This window comes from Plectropomus leopardus, chromosome 8, assembly GCF_026936395.1.
Source record: "Plectropomus leopardus strain MGB_pleo_1.0 chromosome 8, ASM2693639v1, whole genome shotgun sequence".
Classification (NCBI taxonomy): Eukaryota; Metazoa; Chordata; class Actinopteri; order Perciformes; family Serranidae; genus Plectropomus; species Plectropomus leopardus.
The window spans coordinates 25,582,920-25,606,067 of record NC_142183.1 but is presented as its reverse complement, the minus strand read 5'-3'; the positions used below and the strand labels follow the sequence as shown (position 1 = coordinate 25,606,067).

Genomic DNA, 23,148 nt, shown 5'->3' with positions numbered 1-23,148 from the left:
ACACCACAATATTGTACATCAGGTCCCCAAGTACCTCTGTGATCACTTCAAAGTTGTTTAACTGCAGCGTTTTTATAACAATTAAATACTAAAATCATAACCAATATGCATACATTTTGGCAAGTAAAAATATGCATGTTTAAAATAATTTATTTCATTTCTTTATTTAGCGGATAAAGGCTATTCAATCTTTGGGGTCTATATCAGCAGTATTTGTCAAGCAGATAGACACTGTATAGCTGATGTACACACTTAAGCATTTCAACATCATCATCGCAATATTTAACAATGTTTTCATACATTATAGATTTCCCTGGTCTAAACCAACCCGCCTGCACTAAAAAAAACAACCGCAAACTGATGCTCTAATGATCTTTACATGAAGTTTAGAAACCTGGGAGGATTAAACATACTAAACTGAACACAGTTTTGACGGATGTTCACTTATTTTCAGCTGTTTCTCAGTGTGTTTTGAATTGATGTGAACCAGAGAAGGTAAAATAAATCTCAGTTAGCGCTCCATTACAAACAGCTGTTCAATACTGCAATGGTAAACAGTATGAATATGAACTGTTTAGGTCATCCTCCACCACACAAATATCCAACATCATGCAGTCAAATGAGAAGGTTTGTGACCTCACCGCCCCGCTGGATACAGTTAAATGGAGTACTAGTACACTAAACAGCTGGACCAACTTTCTCATTTCACAGCTTAACAGCGCACTAAAATAGGTTTGTGAAAACATTTGAGACGAGAAATAAGCAATGCAGTGACAGAATCTTGAGTCATATTTGATCAGCGTTACCCAGTTTGACACTTTGAAAGCAGTTTATGGAGCAATTGACAAGACAGACAGCTGCAAACGAGATTCAACTGCTGCATTTGAAAATCCTCAGTTCTGACTGGTTGTTGTTGACCGCACCGCAGTCTGATTCTATAGTGACAGTTTCAGCAAATACAACATTTTCATAAAGTTACCAACAGTGGCTTTAAAGAAACCAAGCACTGCTTTAACTCCCATGCTGTGCAATATTTCTGCTTATGTAAAAATCTTAGCTTCAAAAATGAGGCTTTATTCACCATGCATCTCCTAGAAGCACAATATAAACTGCAATGGACCAGAACTTTTTACCCCAAATAAAAGGTCAAGTGTGTAGGATTTAGGGGCATCTTTTGGCAGAGATGGAATATAATATTATAACTATGTTTTCATTAGTTTACAATTAGCTGAAAATAAGAATTAGTGTTCCAGTACCTTAAAATGAGCCTTTTATATCTACATAAGGAGCAGGTCCTCTCCCCCGGAGTCTGTGGTGTTTTTCTACAGCAGTCCTAAATAGACAAACCAAACACTGGCTCTAGAAAGGGCCAATCACGTTTCTGTGTTGCCATGTCTGCCACTGTGGTCCTCCTACAGGGTTGGTACACAAAGTCTTAGTTTTGCTACCTCACCACTAGATGCCACTAAATCCTACACACTGGACCTTTAAATTAACACAGCAGTGTTTTCACTGTGCTAAGTTTCTTCTAATTAAGACATCGTCACATCAAAATGAGCCTTAAAATAAATGGCTACTTCAGTGCATCTCATAGAAGCAAAAAAATAAAGGTGTTAATTGGACACGCATCTTTGGCCAAATGAAATGCGATTGGTTATTTTAGTCCATCTGTGGGAGCTGCATGGACACGGTAACGCTCTGTGCAGCACTGCTGAATGTTTCAGCTGATGCTGTACAAGGACTCACTGAGGTACTGTTTGCGGCATTTTTTCTTTATGGCCTTGATGCATTTATTGTACTGCAGTTTGTGGTTTCAGGTTAAACAAGTTATTTGAGTTGTTTTGCATCTTATGCACTCTAAATCCAAAATATTTCTACTTGAGGGGGACTAGTTCTTTACTTATGCTCCAGACAACTAATTTTCGTTTGAGCAATCTGCTCTCTGTCGTATAATACTCTCCTACTTTACTCTGGACTGCAGCCACAACCTTCAGTAATAGTTTCTCACGAGCTACCGCTGAGGGGTGCTGCTGTGCACAGTGGCATGACACCTGCGGCCATTAGTTAAGGAAGCACTTGATATGATATGCAGCGGAGTTTCCTAGGAGCACAATGGACATTTTAAATGTCAATATCACTGTCCGTCATTGTCCATGGAAATGAAAGAAGCCAAAGTCGTGATAGAGATGAAGATCTGATTAACTGTCGCGGCCTGACAGGTCACCGGAGGTCGAGTCCAAAGAAGGAGCTGTTAGTGTAACCTCTCTTTGTCCCGGTTTGAATGCATATATTCTTCTGCAGAGTCGTTCTCCTAACTTATACTCTCTCTGAGGCTTAAGGCTTAACACACAGACAAAAAAAAACCATAGGATTCATATTTGCCCATCGTGTCAACGAAAGTTACATGTTAACCTGTCATAAAAAAAATAACCTGCACCAGCAGACTGACAGAGTCAATGGAAACCTAAGCTAAAGAAAATAAAGATGACAAACCTGGGGCGTCGCTGGCTCAGTGGATAGAGTGGGCGTCTCATGTACAGAGGCTGAGTCCTGGTATGTGGTCACGGGTTTGGCTCCAGCCTCCGCCCTTTGCTGCATGTGGTCCCCTCTCTCTCACTCTTTCACATGTACACTCCTGTCCTGTCAAATAAAGGCCAAAAAAGCCCAAAAAATATCTTGACAAATCTGCAAAACTCCACCTAACTAATGTTTTACTCAAGTCACAGGACACTTATCAGGTTGCTCATTAAAGGATGGCCATGTGTTACAACAGTAACTGCAATTGAAGTATTATAAATTAGAGATGGGAACTTTCAGCTGCCAAGTCGTTTAAAAACATCGGAGAGACAACTTGAAAAAAATAAAAACCCACTTTGTAAGTGAGCCGTGTCCAGGTTAGCAATGATTGGCTTGTGCAGTGGAAGCGACAGCCCATCAATAACACCAGCTATGGCAGCTGGGCTGGTGTTATCTGTGTGAGCCCAATACTTCAGCACTACTGAGAGTGCTTTTCTGGTGCTTTATATGCTTTAGTAAGTAGCTGCAAAAAGTAGGAACCAAACAAAGCGGCATCTGTTTGGTCTCTGGTTAGGCTGCAATTATGTACCGGTTGTGTAAAAATCAATAGTATTAAAATAAATTCACATCTCAATGGTAAAAATAATATTGCAGATAGTTTGAGCAACTTCCAGCTGGCTCAGCTGGAGATTTCACTCACAGCTGTAAAGCCACAACACGACTGTGGAGTGTAAATTTCTGCAAAAAAAACTTTAAAAGCTAAATACATAACGACATCACGGTTGGGCACATTACACAAGACCGTGTATAATAACTTGTTTAGCACTGAAATTTATGAACTACAGTAAAGGACTAGGATCCCAACATCCTGTTTACCTATTACCATAATTTTGGTATGAATGGGCGTCTAATATCCTGTGTGATTCACAGTTTTGTGTGTCAAAGTGGTATAAGACACATCAGCTGAGCGAGAGTGTCACTAGTTGTCAGAGAGCCCAGAATTCATAGTGGCTCTCCTCCAGACAGTGCTGCATGCAGAGAAGACATCAGATAGAAGTCTCTTACTATATTTTCATAGCCTGCACCTTAATGCAACAATGCACTTTCTGTATTTTACATGGAATTACAAGTCATTTAGAAGACAGTCAAATCCATTTTAATGACTTAATTTCATCCTTATAGACCTTAAATCAGCATAACACAAATGGGATTCTGTGGGTGAGGGTTCATGGAGAGATGGCTTGATATAATAATGTAGCCACTGCTGGTTTAACGTCATACTTTCCCGAGTTTGAAAGGATAAATAGAGATAAAATAATGACATTTTTCTAAACCTCTCAAATGGAAGAGGTTTAGCAATTGCTAAGTTACGGTTGCTATGGTACAGAATAATTAGAGAGCGAGCACATGAGGGTGTGACTCAGCACTATCAGTGTACGAATGGCAGCCAGTGAATAAACATTAAGAGGATGTGAAATAAAGCATTGTTTATGCAGCTGCTGCCTCCGTTGAGTAAGTAGCCTATGCCAGCATCTCAATTCTATTCCTGTTCTTCAACACTGTCCAAGGAAGAGGGAAGCAAAAAGACCAGAAACCAGCTTTTATGGCTGCTTATATAAATGCAGATGAGCAGTCCAGGAGTCCCTAAATCTGTGGAAAAAGTGAGCACACCCTCCAGATAAGATGCAGAGGTTTGAGCTTTGAGCTGTGAGAATGCAGTGATCTGTTCACAGTGTTGATATATTTAGCAGAGATTAAAGGACCATGTGATGCAACTGCAACACAAATGGTTGAAAGATGCACTTTCTTTTTTGTGAATTTGTATGGTTTGGTGTGTAATTCACTTTAAAGGGGACAAGTCAATTCTACACAGTGGCAGGTAACATGAAAAGATGACTCATTCAGCACTTCTCTACGTCAAGGTCCCCCCTCTTACCTTTTCCCTCTGCTTTTTCTCTTCCACACGTACGGATGAGCATTACAGTCCCATAATATATGTCATGTATATGAAGCCAGACCTTCATTTCCTAAGCTACATCCTCTGTAATTTACCCTTTCATTTTAGGACGAATATCCTCTCTAACATTACATTTCACTTAATGGTATGTGAGAATTTATGTCCTTAAGGATTTTTCACGCTAGGGCTATGTAATAACCACACAGTGAAAAAAGCAGCTCCAAACATCCATCACTCCCTGCTCCGCTATGATCCGGTTTAAACACTACTGGGCTTTGGCAGCAAAGCTGCAATAAAAGCAACTTGACATTGTACATTGTCACATGATTCCCTGCCTACAATAGTCTTTCACTGAGAGCTCAACACAAGAGGGATGAATATGAATACACACTGTAAATATATAAACAATGTTCCATGAAAGATTTTCCGGGAGATGATAGCTGACAGATTTGTTGCATCCGTCCTCTGTTTTTCTGTCATGCGAACAACATAAGTTCTGAAGTTTGAGGTAGTTTTGTTCATGTCTGTAATTCCTCAGGGTCATCCTCAAGAAAAGCACAATGTACTTTAGTAGAGGCAAATGGAGATCTACTGAAGCATGACCCGATCAATAAGCGAGACATAGACTCTGGGTTGGGGTGTTACGGATTTCTTCGTATTTATCTATCTAATTCTGCCGGCAGCAACCTATGCGTCACTGTCAGTCTGCAACTGGAAGGCTACAAAAGAGTAAGACTCAGCCAGTTCCAGGTCACATGGGGTGAGATGCTGGACTTCACAAAACTCTCTGAACAGGACGAGAGAGAGAATTGCCAGAGGCGGTGTGGTGCACAGCCTCGGATCACACCCTGTTGGAGAAGCTAATTGGCCAGTGGTGTGTTTTAAGTCTCGTCTGCACATGATTTAACTCCTTCATTAATTGGTGCTTGCTTGTATGTATCCTCTGCAGCTGGAAAAAAAAAACAAAAAAACAGAAATGAAAGTGTCTATGGAAACAATGCACTTACCCACAATGGGCCTCATTTATAAAAAAGAAAAAAAAATGCTCAGTGATGAAATGCATTGTAGGACACAAACTCAACCGCTGTCCTCTGAGCACCAAACACTCCACACTGGGTGTTGATACATTGTGTATCACTTGACACAAGGGTTGGTTAACCACACAGAATATTTTTGAGTGGTTATGCATGTTGTTCCATAGGTCAATCATGCTTGTCTTTAGTTTACTGCACCATGCACCACCCAGGTCTGCTGAAAAATAGTTAGGGACTCCATTCCTTCAGCAGTTACCACTATTAACACCATCCCGTCTCTCCTGTCTGTCCCCAGGTCGATCCAGTGAGTAAGCCACTATACTTTGAGCAAAAAATCCCTTTAAGCATTGTTATCTATGTTATCACTGTTAGCTCTGTTAGCACCGTTAGCAGTGTCAGCACTGCTAGTGGTGCTATCGTAATTAACAATACTAGAAGGGTTTTGCAGCTCAAAATGAGGCAACTTCCTTATCCAATTCTTGGAAATCTTTGGATCCCTAGTCTCAAGTTATACACTTCTTTAAAGGTCCACTGTGTAGGATATATTCCATTCAGCGTGACACTGAACCGTTCATTCTGCTGAGTCTAAAAGTTTGCTTTCAATTACAAACAGCTGCCCTCTCAATGATCCACTCCGCAAGTGACAAGGAAGTCAAGAAGAGCTCCACCTGTGCTGCATTCACAGACCCATGAAAACATCTGAGTTTAGAGAGAAGACACTGAATGATACCAAAGGACACACAGGCATTTAAAAGATTAATAAAAAAAAAACACTTGAAAGATCAGCTATCACCACACATACACTCTCATTCTTTAAGAAAACACTGAACGGCTCATTCTCAGGTAATAAAAAATGCAACAATTCTTAATTTCAGTTAATTATAAATTAATGAAAACATAGTTTTGAATATCATATACAATTTCTGTCAGTTCATGCCCCTGAATCCTACACACTCGACCTTTAAAATGTACCAACAGCAAACAGAATATGAAATAAAAGGCAAGACATTTGCATCACAAAACATTAAATATTCACCACCTCTAAATGGATAGCTTTGAATGCAGTTTCTAAAGCTCACTGAGTCAGTAGAGGACTGGAGTAAAAGGAAAGGCCCTTTGTTTTTCATGTCTTTTTTTTCCTTTAAATTAACCACTTAGTCACCAGTTAATGGGTGTCGAGCTATTGAAAGCAAAATTAACAGAAACTGACATCTCTACTTGACACCACGGGAAAAAAAAAACACAGGCACAAATTAAATTTAGAGTGATCAGTCTTGTGGTAAATCTGAATTAGCTGGTTCTTCAAATGTACACGTTTGGCTGGAACAACCAACCTTCAACATTGTGCAACATTTTAACAAGAAGCTCAGGTCCAATTATTGACTAAACAGATGTTGTGCTCTTATTTCAGGGCACGGTTGTCATGCCAACCGACAGAACTCAAAAGAACTCATCCATTTCACTTTTCAGGCCGACACTCATTGAGAGACAAACTAATAAGCTTTTGGGTTGTACTGCATTACTGCTCCCCAGCAGAGGGCTGTTTTCAATGCTTTTTTTGTTTGTTTTTTTTTGCCGGAAACAGAACAAGTGTGATGACAAGAGAAACAAGATCACAACAATATGTGCATGTCTGTTTATAGATGGATACAAAGCCAGCTCTTCAGGATATATTTGAACTTGTTTGACCATGCAGGGAGGGAAAGATGGGCTGCTGACCGCAGTTACTGCAGGTCAATTAACCAGTGATTTTTGCAGTCATGGGCACTGAGTTCAGAACAACATCAGCTATGATGTGCAGTGACGGCTGCCAGTGCAGCTGTCACACTGAACACCCGTGCAGTTCAGGTGGCCACTGGCTGGCTGACTGCTACAAAACATTACATTTTCCAAGCAACGTAATCACACATCACTAAAACCTAATTTAAAATAGATAAAACCAGATTGCATAAAAGTAAATGCATTAAAAGATGAAGCCATCCGTTTGCTGCTACTCACATACTGTCATAGGGGTGTGACTTTATGTCGAAAATAAAGGACACTTCAATGCAAACGGTTAGTCTGCGTAACGTTTAATTCACATTGGTGCCTGTGTCCTTATCACATATTCATGGGGCCACTCAGCATGCTATGAAGTATTTACATTAAGACCGTCTGAAAAGTATTCTACATACTGGAGCACTTCAAGTTAGTTGCACCGCCTGGGGCAAGAGCAAAAGCAGGAGGCCTCTGCAGATGCCACCGACTCGCTGATTACCAAAGTCCAAAAATCACTGCTGCCGCTAGAAACAGTGTGTGCTCTTCATTTTGCTGCACACCTATTACTTTGCACTCTGTCTGTCTGGGCAGAATCTATAGGGCAACAAAAATTACCCGCACGCAGATGTTTGAGTGTTTCTCCGAAGCGTTTAAGGCTTGATGTATGCTATTATAAAAGCAGTGTGACGGCGGCTGCATTGTCAGCACTCTGCTGTTCTACAGGCTGATGGGGGCTGGGGGCTGCTTGAGAACTGGCTGACTGAGGATATGACAAGATAAAGAATATTAAATTACACACTTCCAACAATAATTACATTTTAAATCAAGCTCCCACGTATTAAGAGATATTGGTTATTTTTAATGATTCTTTTGGGACAACTTATACTTCTCTCTTCTAAAATATTTGACATGGTAATTACAACATTTCACACTGTGAAATGTTGCATTTTTTCCTCCATTTTTCAGTTGATGGCCAACAGAAAATATAATCCATATTTCCAGTTGCCACTAAGAAAGCCCTGCATGCATTTACTGATCCTCTCGCATGACAGACTTGATATCATCTGGTGTCATATTGTGCTTAAAAAAATCCCATTGGTTGCTTTTAAATTGAAAATATGTCAGCAGCATCTTCCGTGACGCAATGTGAAGTAGTTCTAATGAGGCTGAATCATGTTGTAATATATGACTTTATCCTGAGCCTATTTATGTGCGACAGAATCAATCTCCAGGAGAAACAGGATAGGGATACTGTTGGGGTGTGTGTGTGTGTGTGTGTGTGTGTGTGTGTGTGTGTGTGTGTGTGTGTGTGTGTGTGTGTGTGTGTCTGTCTGTGTCTGTGTGTGTGTGAGTGATGCCATGACAAGTTCACTCAACCCTCAGACAAATTTAATGGTACTCCCTCCCTCTACTTTCATATTGAACTGTCGTCCATATTACACAGCCTTCGAGGAACACGGAGCAATCAGGGCAAGAAAGCAGACACTCCTGAGGCACTGTTCCAAAGCACAGCCTCATTTTTCTGTTGTTCTGCACCCCGCTTCATCACATACACAGACGGACAATCATCCTGATTCACTACTAGGGAGGGGAGGGGCAAATGTACAAATCCAAATTTAATGTTAAGGGTGGTTTTCTTAGGCGAGATAAATACACCCTTTTCTGATAAGCACAGCTTCTCAAGTGTGCATGATGACTGAAATCAGGCGTGGAGAAGAGTACCAGGTCACCCTGTGAGGCTGAGCCGAGTTCACGGCACCATCACCACAGAGAAATTATTTAACATCACTTTTAATTAAGTCAGCCCACACAGCAGCTCATTACAATGGAAGGCTGATTTACTCAGTGCATTTCGAGCTCACTTCACTTCATCGGCGTTTATGCCTGTGTCTGCGTCCGCTCAGGCTCACTCCCATGCTCGGTGGTGTCACTGCAGGCCTACAAGCATTACAGCATACATGGCAGCGGTAATATGGGAACTGACAGCAGAATAAGAATAGCGTTGGTCTTTGCGATGCATGAGTCTAAATGACCTCCAAAGAGATACCGAGTCAATAGCAGCGTAGGCATCTTGAGCATGCATTGTTTTTCTGAAGGTTAAACTCGCCCTTCATGGAATTAATTCATTCTTAATGCACCAGTCTGGTCCTCCAAAATGTTGTTGAGTAAGGAGGGTGCGTGCTCCATGCACAACAAGTGAGAAACTTTTCTCAGCATGAAAGGATTAGTGCTGTTGTTTGACACTGGCAGAGAAGTGCAAAACAAGGGTGTTGTGGTTGAGGTTACGAATCACCGTGTGTATGCCTTCCTCCTCAGCTTCGCAACCTGGGTTCAACTCCCAGCTGTGCCATGACTATTTTATTATGCCTGAGGCTGAATTTTTTTGCTTACTTATTTAACATTGACCAAAACCTGACATTCACCTTAGCCAAACTGTTGTAAAACGCTAAATCATAACGGGTCATGCTGAATATTGTTAACCCGAGCCCTCATGTGTTAGTTTTTCCATCGACACACATCCATAGAGAATAAGTGAGTCGAGTGATATTCTATATTTTTCTTGTAATTAGTATATCACAGCCAAAAACAAGTATTGTGCAAGAAGCCAAAACCCAATAGAGCTTTCTCACTGTTGCCATAGAACTCTGTTGTTGTCCAAAAATAATTAGTAACACATTAATGAGCCAGACTGTTGCACGGGCTAACATGTTCTTTAATTATGATTAACATGGGCACTGTTTGAAGTCAAACCCAAATAACACCATTCTGGTGCCACAACACACACCAAACATGTATCTGAGAGAAGCCCCAAACAAATGTACTATATATGTTCCTTTTTTTGCATTTGCTAAAAACTACAGTGCCCAGTGGATTATGCAGTTATTTAGCAGGTTTTTTTATTAATGTGATATGCTAATCTCCCAAATTGATACTACGATGGGTGCTGATTCAATATGTATTCCGATTTTTTCAAGTACTGTGATTCTACAAAAACTGCAATTCACTATTACGATTTTTCGCAGGTTTTGTTAAATTTTTTATCACTAGACCGTGGGAAAGGTTGAATCATAACTTCTAGAGACTGTGTATCATGACATATTTTCAAAAACAATGCACATCACATGTCAGTCGGTCTTTCTTGTCTGTTATCTCATTAGCATTACGGCTTAGAAAATAGTAAGTCACTCTAAGTAAATGTTTTTATGGTCTTATTTTGAAGAACTGAATTCCAGTTAAGCCCTTTGTGACCTTGCTCAAGATACAGTGTTTTTTACAGTAACTCTAAAAAATGTACGTTACATTTAGAAAAAAAAATACTTTAAGTAAACTTAAACCGCTACATTTACTGTCCCTGTTCATCAAGCTTGCAGTGTTTCCCATATATTGATTTATTTGTAGCAGCTGCTAAAATATCCACATTGACTGCCACTTTTTTATTTCTATTTATATATTTTTTACTATTGTTTTTTTTTGTGGTATATAAAATGATTACATTCCTATTCCACTGTTGGAGCTGCGTGCATTCACGGCGGGATGGGTCTAATCTGTGTAACCGCAGCAAGAGAACCTGAGTTGCTATTCCAGCAGCTGAAAGTCTCTCGGACCATTTGCTATTCTGTCTCTCACTTTAGCTTTTAGCTTTTTGTTTTTCTTGAAACGGATATAAAGTCATGTTATTCGTAGATTACCTGAGTGAAAGCAACAACTTCTTCCCAGCTCCACCTTTTGATTTTATTAATTCAGGCATTAAAAAAAAATCGTAAAAAGAAAAATCGTGATACTTAAGTGAATTGATTTTTCCCCCCACTTCTATCAGATAGGACAAACACATTGTTATGCTGATTTTAAAAACGATAGATAGATTCTATGTATTTGAAACTGTTTCTGCACTTTATTTCCACAAAATCAACACCATCAATAGCAGCTACACTTTCTTGCTCTCTCTTTACTCTATCAGCGAGGTGACAGACACACTGCCGTAGTGCCACACAGCCATGGAACATAATCATTTTGCATAATTAATTGTGATAGACAATAAGAATAATATTTACCTCCATCTATTTGTTTTTGCTCATTTGCTGAAAAAAGAAAATACTGCATGGTTTTATTTTGCTTTTTAACTTGAGGTTCTATGAAAATATGTTTGTATTTAGTTAATTAATTTAATCTAATTATTATTAATGTTTACTACAGTCATTCTGCTGGTCTCTACTACTAGCCAAGACAAGACAACTTGCAGTCATAGCTCAAATCCAATATTTTATGCTCTCAATGTTGTGCGCATTTTTCCTGTTAATATTGAACAGATATTTTTCAAGGTATCAAAGTTGGAAATTTCAGTTTTGTGACACTATATTGCTGATTTTGGTCTTTTCACAAGATGTGTTGACAATAAGAAAAGTATAGAATACCACCCACAAAATACTTTAATAATATGTAGCAAGGGTGAAAAAGAAAACACATTTAGAATAAAGTAATTATTATTTAAAGTTTAATGGCACAAACCAAACAGCCATCATTGCCACAGTCGTAACTGGCTACACTTGACCATGAGCTAGGCTAATGCTTCCACATGACGCACAGATGAAAAGGACTGTGCTGTTGGCATTATCCAGTTTGCGGTGGAAGAACATCATTTTCATATAATTCCTGTCCATGAAAACTAATTTGCATCGCAGAGTTTTATAAGACTCTTTGGGTGCACTGGCGTTTAGCTCATTAAATATTGAAATACACATAAAGTGTTAACACCCCACCTGAGGGCTGCATTAGCCACTTCCCTTTGGATGCGGATGATTTAGGCCAACACAGCAAAATAGCTGCTTATATAGTCGGCAGAGAAAGCCCTCTTAGTGGGGAGAAATACAGAATAAACAATTCCACCAGTGTAGAGGGACAGGTTTCAGAGCAGATAAAGTTGAGAACTGAGGAGGGATTAATAAGTGAATAATAAGCTGGGTGCTTTGCTGCTGGAGCTGTTATTGTTGCAGGTCCTGCTCATGATAATTAATATGTGACACCAGCAGTACACAGCATCATAGGGAAAGCAACAGACCAATTAGTGATTTATATCTCCGCTATCCCACTCCATCACTCCTAATTCTGGCTCTATCGCAAATAATTCCAGACTAATAAATTGGTTGTCATGCATGTTCCCGGCTGAATGTCACAACTTTCACAGGTAACCATGGTGACAGAGGGAAACGCTCAATTGGTAAATCATCTCTTTCTGAGAGACGCCACAATGCCGCTCTCCCCTCTGGTATGGCAACAACTACACTCCATGCTGGTCTTTTCATCTGCACTCTGTATTGTATTAGACGGCCCTCGCTCCCTGTTTTCAAAGGAGATTTGGTCCCGCTGTGTATCGTGGCCCCTCATGGCCGGCCAACTCGCTGCCCCCGCGAGCAAACATACATTTTTGTGGTCTAACTAACTCTCGCCCTAATTAGGCACAAATCACTGAGTGCATTTGAAAATCATCACTAACCTTACCTATAAAGAACACCAATAAAAATGAGCAGGTCTTCGATTAAAGCATTTAAAGCCCATATGTAGAGTGGGGCAGTAGAGTACATTAAGTGATTGTAGTGGATTTCTATTGACATTATGCTATGAAGAGAGAGGGATGCACACACACCCACACAATACTGCAACCATGAACTATGAGGGCCATGGTTTCTCTGCTAAATTGCTCTATTATGTAGTGCTGGGCTCTCTGCCTCTCAAAAACAACTCTCAATCAAAGAATTATTTTGCCTTCCTTTTTCACTTTCCACTGTGCAGAAAACATCTCTACTTTAAGGACGAGACATCATTCAAAACTCTGACTGCGGGCTCCACAAAATATTATTTTTATAATGTGTTTTTGAATGATGTCAGGACATTATTTTTATGCTTCTCTTTACAAAACACACAGCAAAAATACCAAAGCAAGATAAATAAGAGCAATATTGACATAATCAATAGGTCACAAGCAGGTTTCCCAGCACCATATATCTAAATAACCTTCACTCCAGCTCCCTTTCTGAGCTCTCTGCAACCCTCTCGACCTGTCAAATCTATGTACAGTATGTGTGAGACGCTTACTGGAAAACAACGGAGCTGCTTCACAGCCTGTTACCACAGCGGACGACGTGTAGGACACATTCCCTCAATCTTAAAATGCGGAGAATATGTCTGGCTATTTGATTAATGCTGCAGCTGGGAGCAAGATCTAATTGTAAAAGCAGGATAAACACTTACTCAGAGAAAGGAAACGGTGCAAATCAGACCACTCCCCAGAGTATTGAGGAAGGAAATTGGTTTAAGGATGCGACACGGACATGCGTACCAATGCGGCGCCCTGTCGCCCCTCTCTTACTCTCTCTATCTAACCTTCTGCACCCCTTCTGCGGCACCTTTGATTCAAATCTTTACAAAAACTTGGCAATGTGACACAGCTCTTTTTTATTTTGCCTCCTCTCTGGATTAGCTATGCTTGTCCAGCAAGCACAAAGTCAGATCCTTGGATCCGATTGTAACTGATGACTTGAGAAGATATAAATCACACTTGAATTGCAGCCCTGAGATGTCAGCCATTAAAATACAGTGCTGGGTACCCGGAATACATATGAGATGATTGGTAGTCAGCAATGCTGTATGACACCACTGGATTACCTTATGCAAAGGTGTTCAACTGAATGTTTAATACCTGGGTCTGTTTAAATAGCTGTCAGGACGTATTTCAAGCAAAGCGCTGGAGACTATCACTGAGCGAATCTTCAGAAAAAGGAATGCGCTGTATGTTCGAGAGCACTTCTTCTTTGAGGTTAGAAAAATCACCTCCACACAAGAGAGAGCTGAAGAGCAGATCGAACAAGTCCAGCTCAAGAAACTGGATTTAGGTGTTTGCAAATAATCCGCTGGCCTTGACTGAAGACAACACTGTGCCACGGGGGAAAACCTGATAGCCACAAATCACTCTCGCCAAAAGTCAATTAAAGAGCCAGCTAAAAAGCATTTTACATCTAATTACATCACACAAATCGTCCCGGACAGCACACACATGTTCACCACAGCCATTTATTTACAGCACAATGACAGCAGCCCTCACCGCAGGCTTACAGTATTAAGCTTCTTTTTTTTTCCGAGCTTGCGTTGTGAAAGGAGTTTTTAACATAATTACCTGTGTCTGTGCCACTGCTGATTCTATTAGTTTTTACTGCCTTTTTTTGTGATTCCATGGGAGCTGATTATAAAAGTGACTTTAAATGAAAAGATAGTGCTCTTTCTAATGCTGGCACCATTTCACTGGATTACATAGCATCCAACTCTACAATGTTTTCAGACTCGCAGCAGCAGCAGCAGCAGCAGCAGCCTGGGCCTGCACTCACATTAGAAAGAGGTGATTTTAGAGAATAGATTTTATATAACGAGTCGAGACGATTACGTGAGTGAAGGTTCTTTGAGGAAATAAGTACTTTCACCTGTAATTTACTACTACAGTGTTTCCCTGAGGATTTTTTTCCTATGAGTTTTATTTTGCACTGCTGGGAGATATTTAGTGTGTCCCACGAGACAAGGGCTTTAGATATATATTTGTGTACAGATGCAGATGTCGAACTGTGTTTCATTAAATGTGTCCTGTACTCCACATGCTGCACGTTGGGGCAAATTAAGAGTTGACATAGCGTTTGAATCAATATTGTGTCATTGGTCAGCTCTTCCGATCAGCTTTCATATTACTGAGCTCTGGGGATGGGCTGAGTACTCAAGTTGGGTGTGACAGTTAAATGGCTCCGTGCTGGAGCCGCAGCCGCTGTGTTCGGTCATACCAACCAGGCAGACGGTGAACTGACTTGGATAAGAGCGGCTCTGCAACAATCTTGCAGTGCTATGACGGAGCTTTTAAAACCTAAGCAAATTTGCTTAATTTCTTTTAAAAACATGGTAAGAAGGCAATGAGCAATTTATGCAACTACAAGTACAATAACAATATATTAACGTAAAAAGTACAAGGAATTATCCTAAAAGTTATCACAAAAGAAAAGTAAGCAAGAAAAAAAGGGAAAACACCTGAAAAAAAATTGTATGTAACATAATATAAAATATGTAATTATGTTAATAGCTGAAATCCCTAGGGTAATTTTTTTTTTACTATTCCCCTAGACATTTTCCTAGCTTTTTTATGTTTTTTTCCTAAATCTACAAATTTCTAGCAATTTGTGGAGCATTTCTTACCAAGTTCCTCATGACCTTTTTGCTATGGACTCAAATGTTTAAATACTTGTAAAAGACATAAGAAAGCAGCACAAGAAAAGTAATGTCCAGGTTTCAAACAGTTAGCCTGTAACATTAATGGCTGCCATAGAAAGTCTGCTGATTTGTCTCATTTTAATTTTCAATTTATGGTTTAATAGGCTAATTGAAGACTTCATTCATTCAATAAATGAATTTTCAGTTGCACTGGTTTTCAATTGACAATCTACATTCCTATTCTTACATTTGAACATTTTGCAAGTACTCAAGTACTCTAAAATAATTTAATGCGAGTACTCATATGCCCATCCCTATTGAGAATGATAGTTTGATCGGAGCCTCCTTATCTGGAGATGTTCCATATATAATCCTTGCCTGTCCTGGTCTCTGGCTGCTTAAAGTAGAGATAGCAAGTTAATTGCATATGTTTTGGGTTTTTTTTTTTTAATATAGTAGCAGCGCTAATCATTTTCCCCTATATGCATTAAGCAGCCGTGCTGCGCCACTGCTTAACAGCATGTAGGAGAACAATGAACCAAAGCTTTTCAACCTGGAGTCAATGTTTCATTTTCACCATCATCACAAACATCCATTTTCAAGTGCACCATTAAAAGTCTCATTTTAAATTTAATTCCATCACTGTAGCATTCAGTCACTGGTTTTATCACCATAACCAGTGCTGACAGGCTGAGTGGTAGTGCTGCGCGTGACGCTGAACTGCCTCTCATCTTTGGCTAACATGGCTCGCCATTGGCAGACTCATGCCTATAAAAAAAGACTGGCCGTAAGACTCAGCAGTCACAATAAAAATCTCTGACCAGCCAACAGAGGAGGATTTTTAAACTTTATGAGATGAACGTTGAGGAGATTGAAAGCCCCATACCACATCACTAATTACACTTCTAGGAAGAAAAGCAAAATGAAATCCCCCACAGGACAATACTTCCATTAAACATGATAAGTGGGTTACTGTGCCACTATAAACCTGACACCGGCTCACCAATATACAATCCAGTACCTTACAACAGTTACCATTTCTCCTGCTGGCCTTCAGGTAATTAATGTTCTCCCAAATTCCCAGCTCTCAGCCTGAAGCTGTGGCTTTAGGGGACTTCTGGAACCTTTTTTCCTCCAGACAGCTCCTGGCAATTTTTTTTTTATTAATGTGAAGATGTCAGTATTAATGATGCCCTGGAAAGGTTAAACTCATAAGGTCAGGGGAACTGACGGAAGACCTTCAAATTGGATTAAATACAGCCCATTTTCTTCCAAGTTTCCACTCCTGCAAGTTGCCTCTAGTGTTTGTTAAATAGAGAAGAGACATTTCATTGTCTGTGCTGTGACTGTTAAGTAACTCATCTGAATAAACAGGTTATGCGCCAATACCTCGCCTGTTTTGATATTGTACATCTGAAACCTCCACCTGTCAAATTAATCTACTACAGAGACACGACGCACAAAAAGACCGGCTCTGATGTGTTTGTAAGCACTGCAGAGCATTAAAACTCAGCTGCACTGGGTGTCCTGCTGAACTCAATGGACTCTTGGATGCCGCGTAAAGCTATTGACATTTTAGTAAGGACTACCATATTTGGCATGATTGCACTCTGGCATCTGTATAGTGTGGTTCACTGGTCCTTTCAACCAGTCATATTTAACATTTATACTCCACCAGAGCCAAGTCTATCTATCTGAGACGTCCACCTTGGCACTGACAGATTTGCCAGTCCAGCAGCCTGCGTTTATTGCCAATTCTCTCTCGCTTGGTTCAGGGCGAATACTCCAGAAGCCTCTCTATTCCTGCGTTTATGTACAGCGTGGCTCCACAGCTATGAGCCTGCCCCACCCCTTCTTCAACAACCTGCCCCACTTTGTCCCTGCCCCCCCAGCCCTGCTCCTCTAATTTCAAAATAATGGGAATCTCTGGGAAAACTTACTCTATTGATTAAACTGTCACATTTGACCACTGTGATTGATAAAACTTCATTCAAAAATGTCATGCGACGACAGCACTTTGAGTGACACAGCAAAACATAGATGGGAAGAAACCAGCAGCGTGGGCGGGGGGTTGACATGAGGGGCCGGTCTGTGCTGTCACCTTTGCATCATATCTGCATCCAAATGTCTCGCACAGCTGCACTGTATTGTTTCACTCCGGAAGATTTAGGTTTCACAGCAGAGGAGAACCCGTCCTTTTATCTGTCAAGACTCAACTACTCTCAGGGGATCAGCCATATTTACAGAGATGTATTCACCTGGGGACAACTGTAGGGGGCTCAGGCTTTAACATGAGGTGATATGGGAGCAATGACACGCTAAACCAGGTTTAGAATCTATAAGCCTAGCCACCTACTGCTATGCATACAATTTTGACATGCCTCAGACAACTCTGACATTAATCGTGTTTTGTACGACTCCATTTTGCCAACATGACGGGATGTCTTGCCTAATAGGGCATGAATTTCCCTGAATAGTTGTGATGGGAGAAATGAAGCACAAACCATTGTGAAACAATGCCGTGCAAAGGTGTCATATTATTAGAAACTGATTTAAAAAATGGACTGCAACACCAGGTCTCGCCAACGAGTTTTTCAAAGCCTACTAGATGGACGTTGTGATGTATGGTTTCGCACTTGCTTGACCGGGACGGTAAAGCGAGATGTTTTTCGTGCATTTGCTTCTAAAACATTCACTGCAGATTACATGTTGACATCTGCAAGCTGTATAAAAGTATTGAATATTGTTCTGCATAAAATCAGCCAGGGGTGGGCCATATGGATGAAGTCTTCCGTCACAGTATCTGTAATTTTTCAATTAAAATATCAATATATATCGTAATAATGTACATTTCATGGAGAATCAATGGGAAAACAGTTTATAGATAATATACCAGACGGGAATGCTTGTCTTTAGCGAATCCAGTTGATTGAATATCTTATAACAATCACATTAAAATTCAATATCATCGCAAACACGTCCTGCTCATTGATTCGCAACATTGTCCTCAATGACCTCATATACCCAGAGATATTAAATGAATAACTACCATGGTGTGAGTGCTATAGAGAAGTAATATTGTCTAACCCTAAGACAAGCTGCAATGACCATCATACTTTCATTTACATACTCAGGGTGTCCACAGCTGTCAGACACTTTAATATAATGCTTTAATGACATTTTCAAGATATTTTACCATTAAATTTTGGCCAAATGATCTTTTTATTATTAAGCATTACAAGTGAAAAGGTAGGTGGTATATATGTAGTCCTATGCAGAAGTAGGTTTTATTCAGAAACACGGATGTTAGAGTGAGTTAGATTCATTCACATTTTGCCACCAGAAATCAGAAATGTGCAGTTGAACGAATATGAGCTTGACTTATTTTGACAAAAAGAAATCAAAAGGTGGACATATGAAATTAGATCAAAAGTTAGTATTAATTATGACCTATCAAATTCAAATTTAATACAATTTAATGACTTTCAGGGCCTAATAATTATAAAATTGAATTTAAGACATCTTAAGACTTTAAGGTCCTACAGATATCGTGCATGCTTACAAAGCTGCAGATTCGATTCCTATTGTATTTCTCTCTGCTAACATTTGAACAGGACAGTACATGAGCCATGCATAACTAAGCAGAGTTTGCAATCATCTAAAAATCCTAAGAATTCACATTTACAAATTATACGGCTTAAAATACTGCTCTCTCAATAAATCTGTTAAAAGTTTGTTCAATAAAATGTTAGAAAGTAGTTTTAAAAGTCAATCTGTTTCCCAGAGCCTAAGTTAACGCTTTCAGATTGCTTGTTTTTCTCGTCCAACTCAAAAAATACTCAATTTACTACCAATTTACTGCCAATACAGCCAGGAAATATTCACATCTGCAAGTCAGACAGTCATTCTTTGTCATTTTATGCTTTAAAAAAATACTTAAATCAATTATCAAAGCAGGTAACGACTGATTTTGTTTATATCGATTAAATAGATTGCTGCCTGACCTCACGATCACGTCAGCTGTAGCTGAAGTTATGCACTGGACTCTAACTCTGACACAAACAAGCTGCTGTGTGCAGACAGTAATCAGCACCACAGCAGTCTGGACAGCTCCACCTCAAGCACAGCAAGGTTCACTGTCAGCCCTGAGTTAAATACAAACAACTGTGTTATGGATCCTGTGCGGGGCTATATTCATTTGGGATTGAGGGAAGCCTAAACAAACATGTTAAATGATACATGATAAACATCCTCTGGTATGTATTCTGATAGGAGCATATTATAAACATGACAGTTACCATAACTGGGCCATGGAAGGTTTGGACTTGCGTAGGTATGGGATTGCACGATTTTGAAAAAAGACAGGAACACCCGACAGCTGCAGGGAAAATGAACTGTGAAAGAACGCAAGGTTTTTCAAGGGTAGACTAAAACTTACTGCAAAAGTTAACTTAAACAACAATTTCTATGGCCCTTCAGGGTCTCCATAAAACAAGGACAGTAGTGCAAAGTATTAAAAGTGCATAACAGTAATGAAGAAAATTCAAAAGTTATTGCAATGAAATGTGAAATCATAAAATTAAAAAAAAATGTCCACTGTGACCACTAAGGGTTGAAAACTTTACTTTGTGCATTAGGCAGGCACTGATGGGAAAACACAACAGCATGTAGTGTTTGTGAGCCCAACAGAAATCAATAACATTTCTGGGCATGTTTAATTGACGACATTGTTGTCTCTAAAACTGTGTACAATTTTAAGTCGCTACAATTTTCGCTCCTGTCTACCTGTGCATGGTAAAATGCACTACAACACTGTGTCAACCCACGTCAAAGGCTACATCAACACTGAGGACTCACTGAAATACATGGGAGATTTATTATGACCATTAACTGATGTGTGAGGCCTTTACAGTTTCACTCTTTACTGCTTCTTTCCTACAGGCAGACTAATTCAAACCACCCTGGATATATTAACATTGTAGGGAGCAGATTTACTCCTTACGTGGCCACTCGTAATAGTCAGTGAGGGCCCACTTTACACAGACATGAAGTGGAAGATTTATATTTTAAAATTCTATTCATGATAATGAATATGGCTAATACTGAATGGGTCATTATGAAGCTCCTGTCCTACAATGAATTTAGGGTACAAGCCTAAATACCAGTGAGACAAAAGCTGCCCATGCTGACTAGGTTTGCTCAGACGTCTCCCCCCCCTCTCTTTCTTTCTTTTTTCAGTCAACAGTGTGTGCATGGTACCACATACTGATTCCTTCTATAAAGCACAAGTTCTGTGAAGATGTCAGGGCCAGGTGTCGGTGACATTTCTGGAGTGAGGAGGATAGTTTCAACTTTGTGTGGTGGTGCAAGTAGATCCTTAACTTAAAGAAGCAGCAGCCCAACAATTTAAAAAGTGTGGATCACAAGTCGTGCACTCAAACTTTTACTTGAAGCTAGGCTTGAGCTGTATCACACTTTTGGGATATAATAGGATATTTAGAAATCACAATGTTTTTTCAGTACTGGCATGAATACAGGCACTTCTCTTTATGTAGTGCACAGCACGCACCACCACAGCTCAGTCTCCTGTTGCTACTGGTGGAACAGGCAGATTAGCTAAAAGACTTAGCGAGACTTGGTAGTGGAGGGATAAGTCACAGGACTGTAAACAGCTGGCGGCCAGCAATGGCGGAGATCGCGGGGAATAACAGCATGTTTTTTACATCTAACTTGGTGAATGAAGGACTTATTTTGACTAAACTGTAGCTGGTGATAGCTGGGACAGTGGACTTACAGACTAGATTACCAGCAAGAGTAACCAAGATGGCTAGGGTGAGTTTTATTTTGTTTCTACTGTGTTTGAATGAAGTGTGTTTTAAAATGAGTTAAGAAGGCAATTAAAACTGAAAATGTGCACAGTTGTATTTCTCTGTTTAATAAGGATAATAGGGCTGAGAATATTTTTTAACATCTTGTGGGTTTTCTATTGTGTATTTATTAGTTCAAAAAGCTGAAAGTAAGTAGTGTACTTGCTGTCCAGGGGTGTTAGCACTGCACACCTAAACCATCGTATATAGCGTATACTCTGGTGTAATTTCAGGAAAATATTAAAGTATTAAATATTACATAGTGCCAAGGAATTACTTATCTCCTAAAAAAGCCAACAGATTAAATGTGGAAAAAACAGCCCTCATTTAGCCCTCACTGGCTATAGGCTGCATACTAACACAGGTACCAGACACAAGCATCCCACTCTGTATAACTGCATGAGCAACAAGATTTATAGGTAGGCTTCAAGGCTGCTCAACAAGGAGAAACAACTTCAAGGCCATCAAGGGTTTTGACATCAAACCAGAAATGCAAGCACACAGCACATCAAACAGCAGCACACTGCAGAATGGGAGACATAACCAATGCATCTGCATCTATCAACAGCACATAGCAACCCATGCAGGACATGACAAAAGCAAAACGCAGCCCATGTGTACAAAATAATACCAGCGGTCAAAATAATAAATAAAGTTTTACTTACCACTGAAACAGCTGAGGGCAGCGAGTGTAGGTGTGGAGACATCTCATGATAACATCCATTCCCTCCAGTCATTAGAGCACTTGCAGGTAATGTTCCTCTCAAAAGGTCAGCTGGACCTCCAGTTATGCAACTAACTGGTCCATCAGTGCGTAAAGCACTGCGTTCAGTGAAAATGTTCTGTTTACAACAGAAACTCATGGCAGGAAATGGAGAGGTCCGGATGCGTGTGGTTTGTGGTGTATTTGAGGCCTGCTGAGTCCACTTATGTCCACGCAGCACAAAACCAGCTAACCGTTAATCCAGCTGGTCTCTGTCCACACACGGTGCACACGCACTTACAGGAATTTACCTTTGTTAAAGGGACTGAGTGTAACCACACTCGGTTTGGTTTGTCTTAATTAAATTAATCCCAGAGCTTCAAACATAGCAACAGAAAAAGGCGGGTGAGGGGCGGCGCGCCACCAGCACGAGCCGCACGCATAAACTGATAATATTAGCACGTGTGTTTGAGATTCTAGTTCATTTTTAGCCGCTCCCCTCCGCGCGAGTTTAAAAACTCTTCTCAGTCATCACACAGCACTTCACGTTAGCCATTTTGACATGGCTGCGTTCCATTTAGGTAAAGTAAGTTGCATTCAGGTGCACCTCAGATTTTCCCAGTTGCAGAGTTGTTCTTCCGACTTCGATGTGTTCATGAGCTTTCAAGAGGTAATGTTTACTCCCCGGTGAAAATTCATGTTGCCATCCAAAATTGGTAAAACAGTTTAAAGCATCATATTGCAGAGTGAATTTAATTAACTTGTTGCTGCACCAATGCATCCAAAAAAAAAAAAAAAATCTTACTCATCTATGGTTCTTAGTGCCAGAGGTGACTACTTTTTCTTTTTTTTTGAACGGGGCCATATACAGAAAAAATCAAAAAATGAAAATAAAAATATATGTTTAAAATGACAATCACAAATTAATTATAAATTATTTTTTTGTGATGACGTTCCAGCAGTTTATTAGTGTGCCCTCGTGTTACTTTTTTTTTCTCTATCTTCCGTCTTTTGTGGTACACCTCTATGATGACTGAGGTAAATGTTTTTAGAGACTAGCAATCAGTTGCTGAA

General features: G+C 39.9%; 1 long non-coding RNA gene across 1 annotated transcript in view; it reads right to left on the bottom strand.

The window, feature by feature from the left end:
* LOC148188950 (uncharacterized) overlaps positions 1-22,601 on the bottom strand; it is a 274,361-nt gene extending 251,760 nt beyond the window's left edge. The window contains exon 1 of the long non-coding RNA XR_015777139.1: positions 22,037-22,601. This is a non-coding gene — a long non-coding RNA (uncharacterized LOC148188950). The remainder of the gene's footprint in view (positions 1-22,036) is intronic.
* Positions 22,602-23,148: the final 547 nt, after the last annotated feature.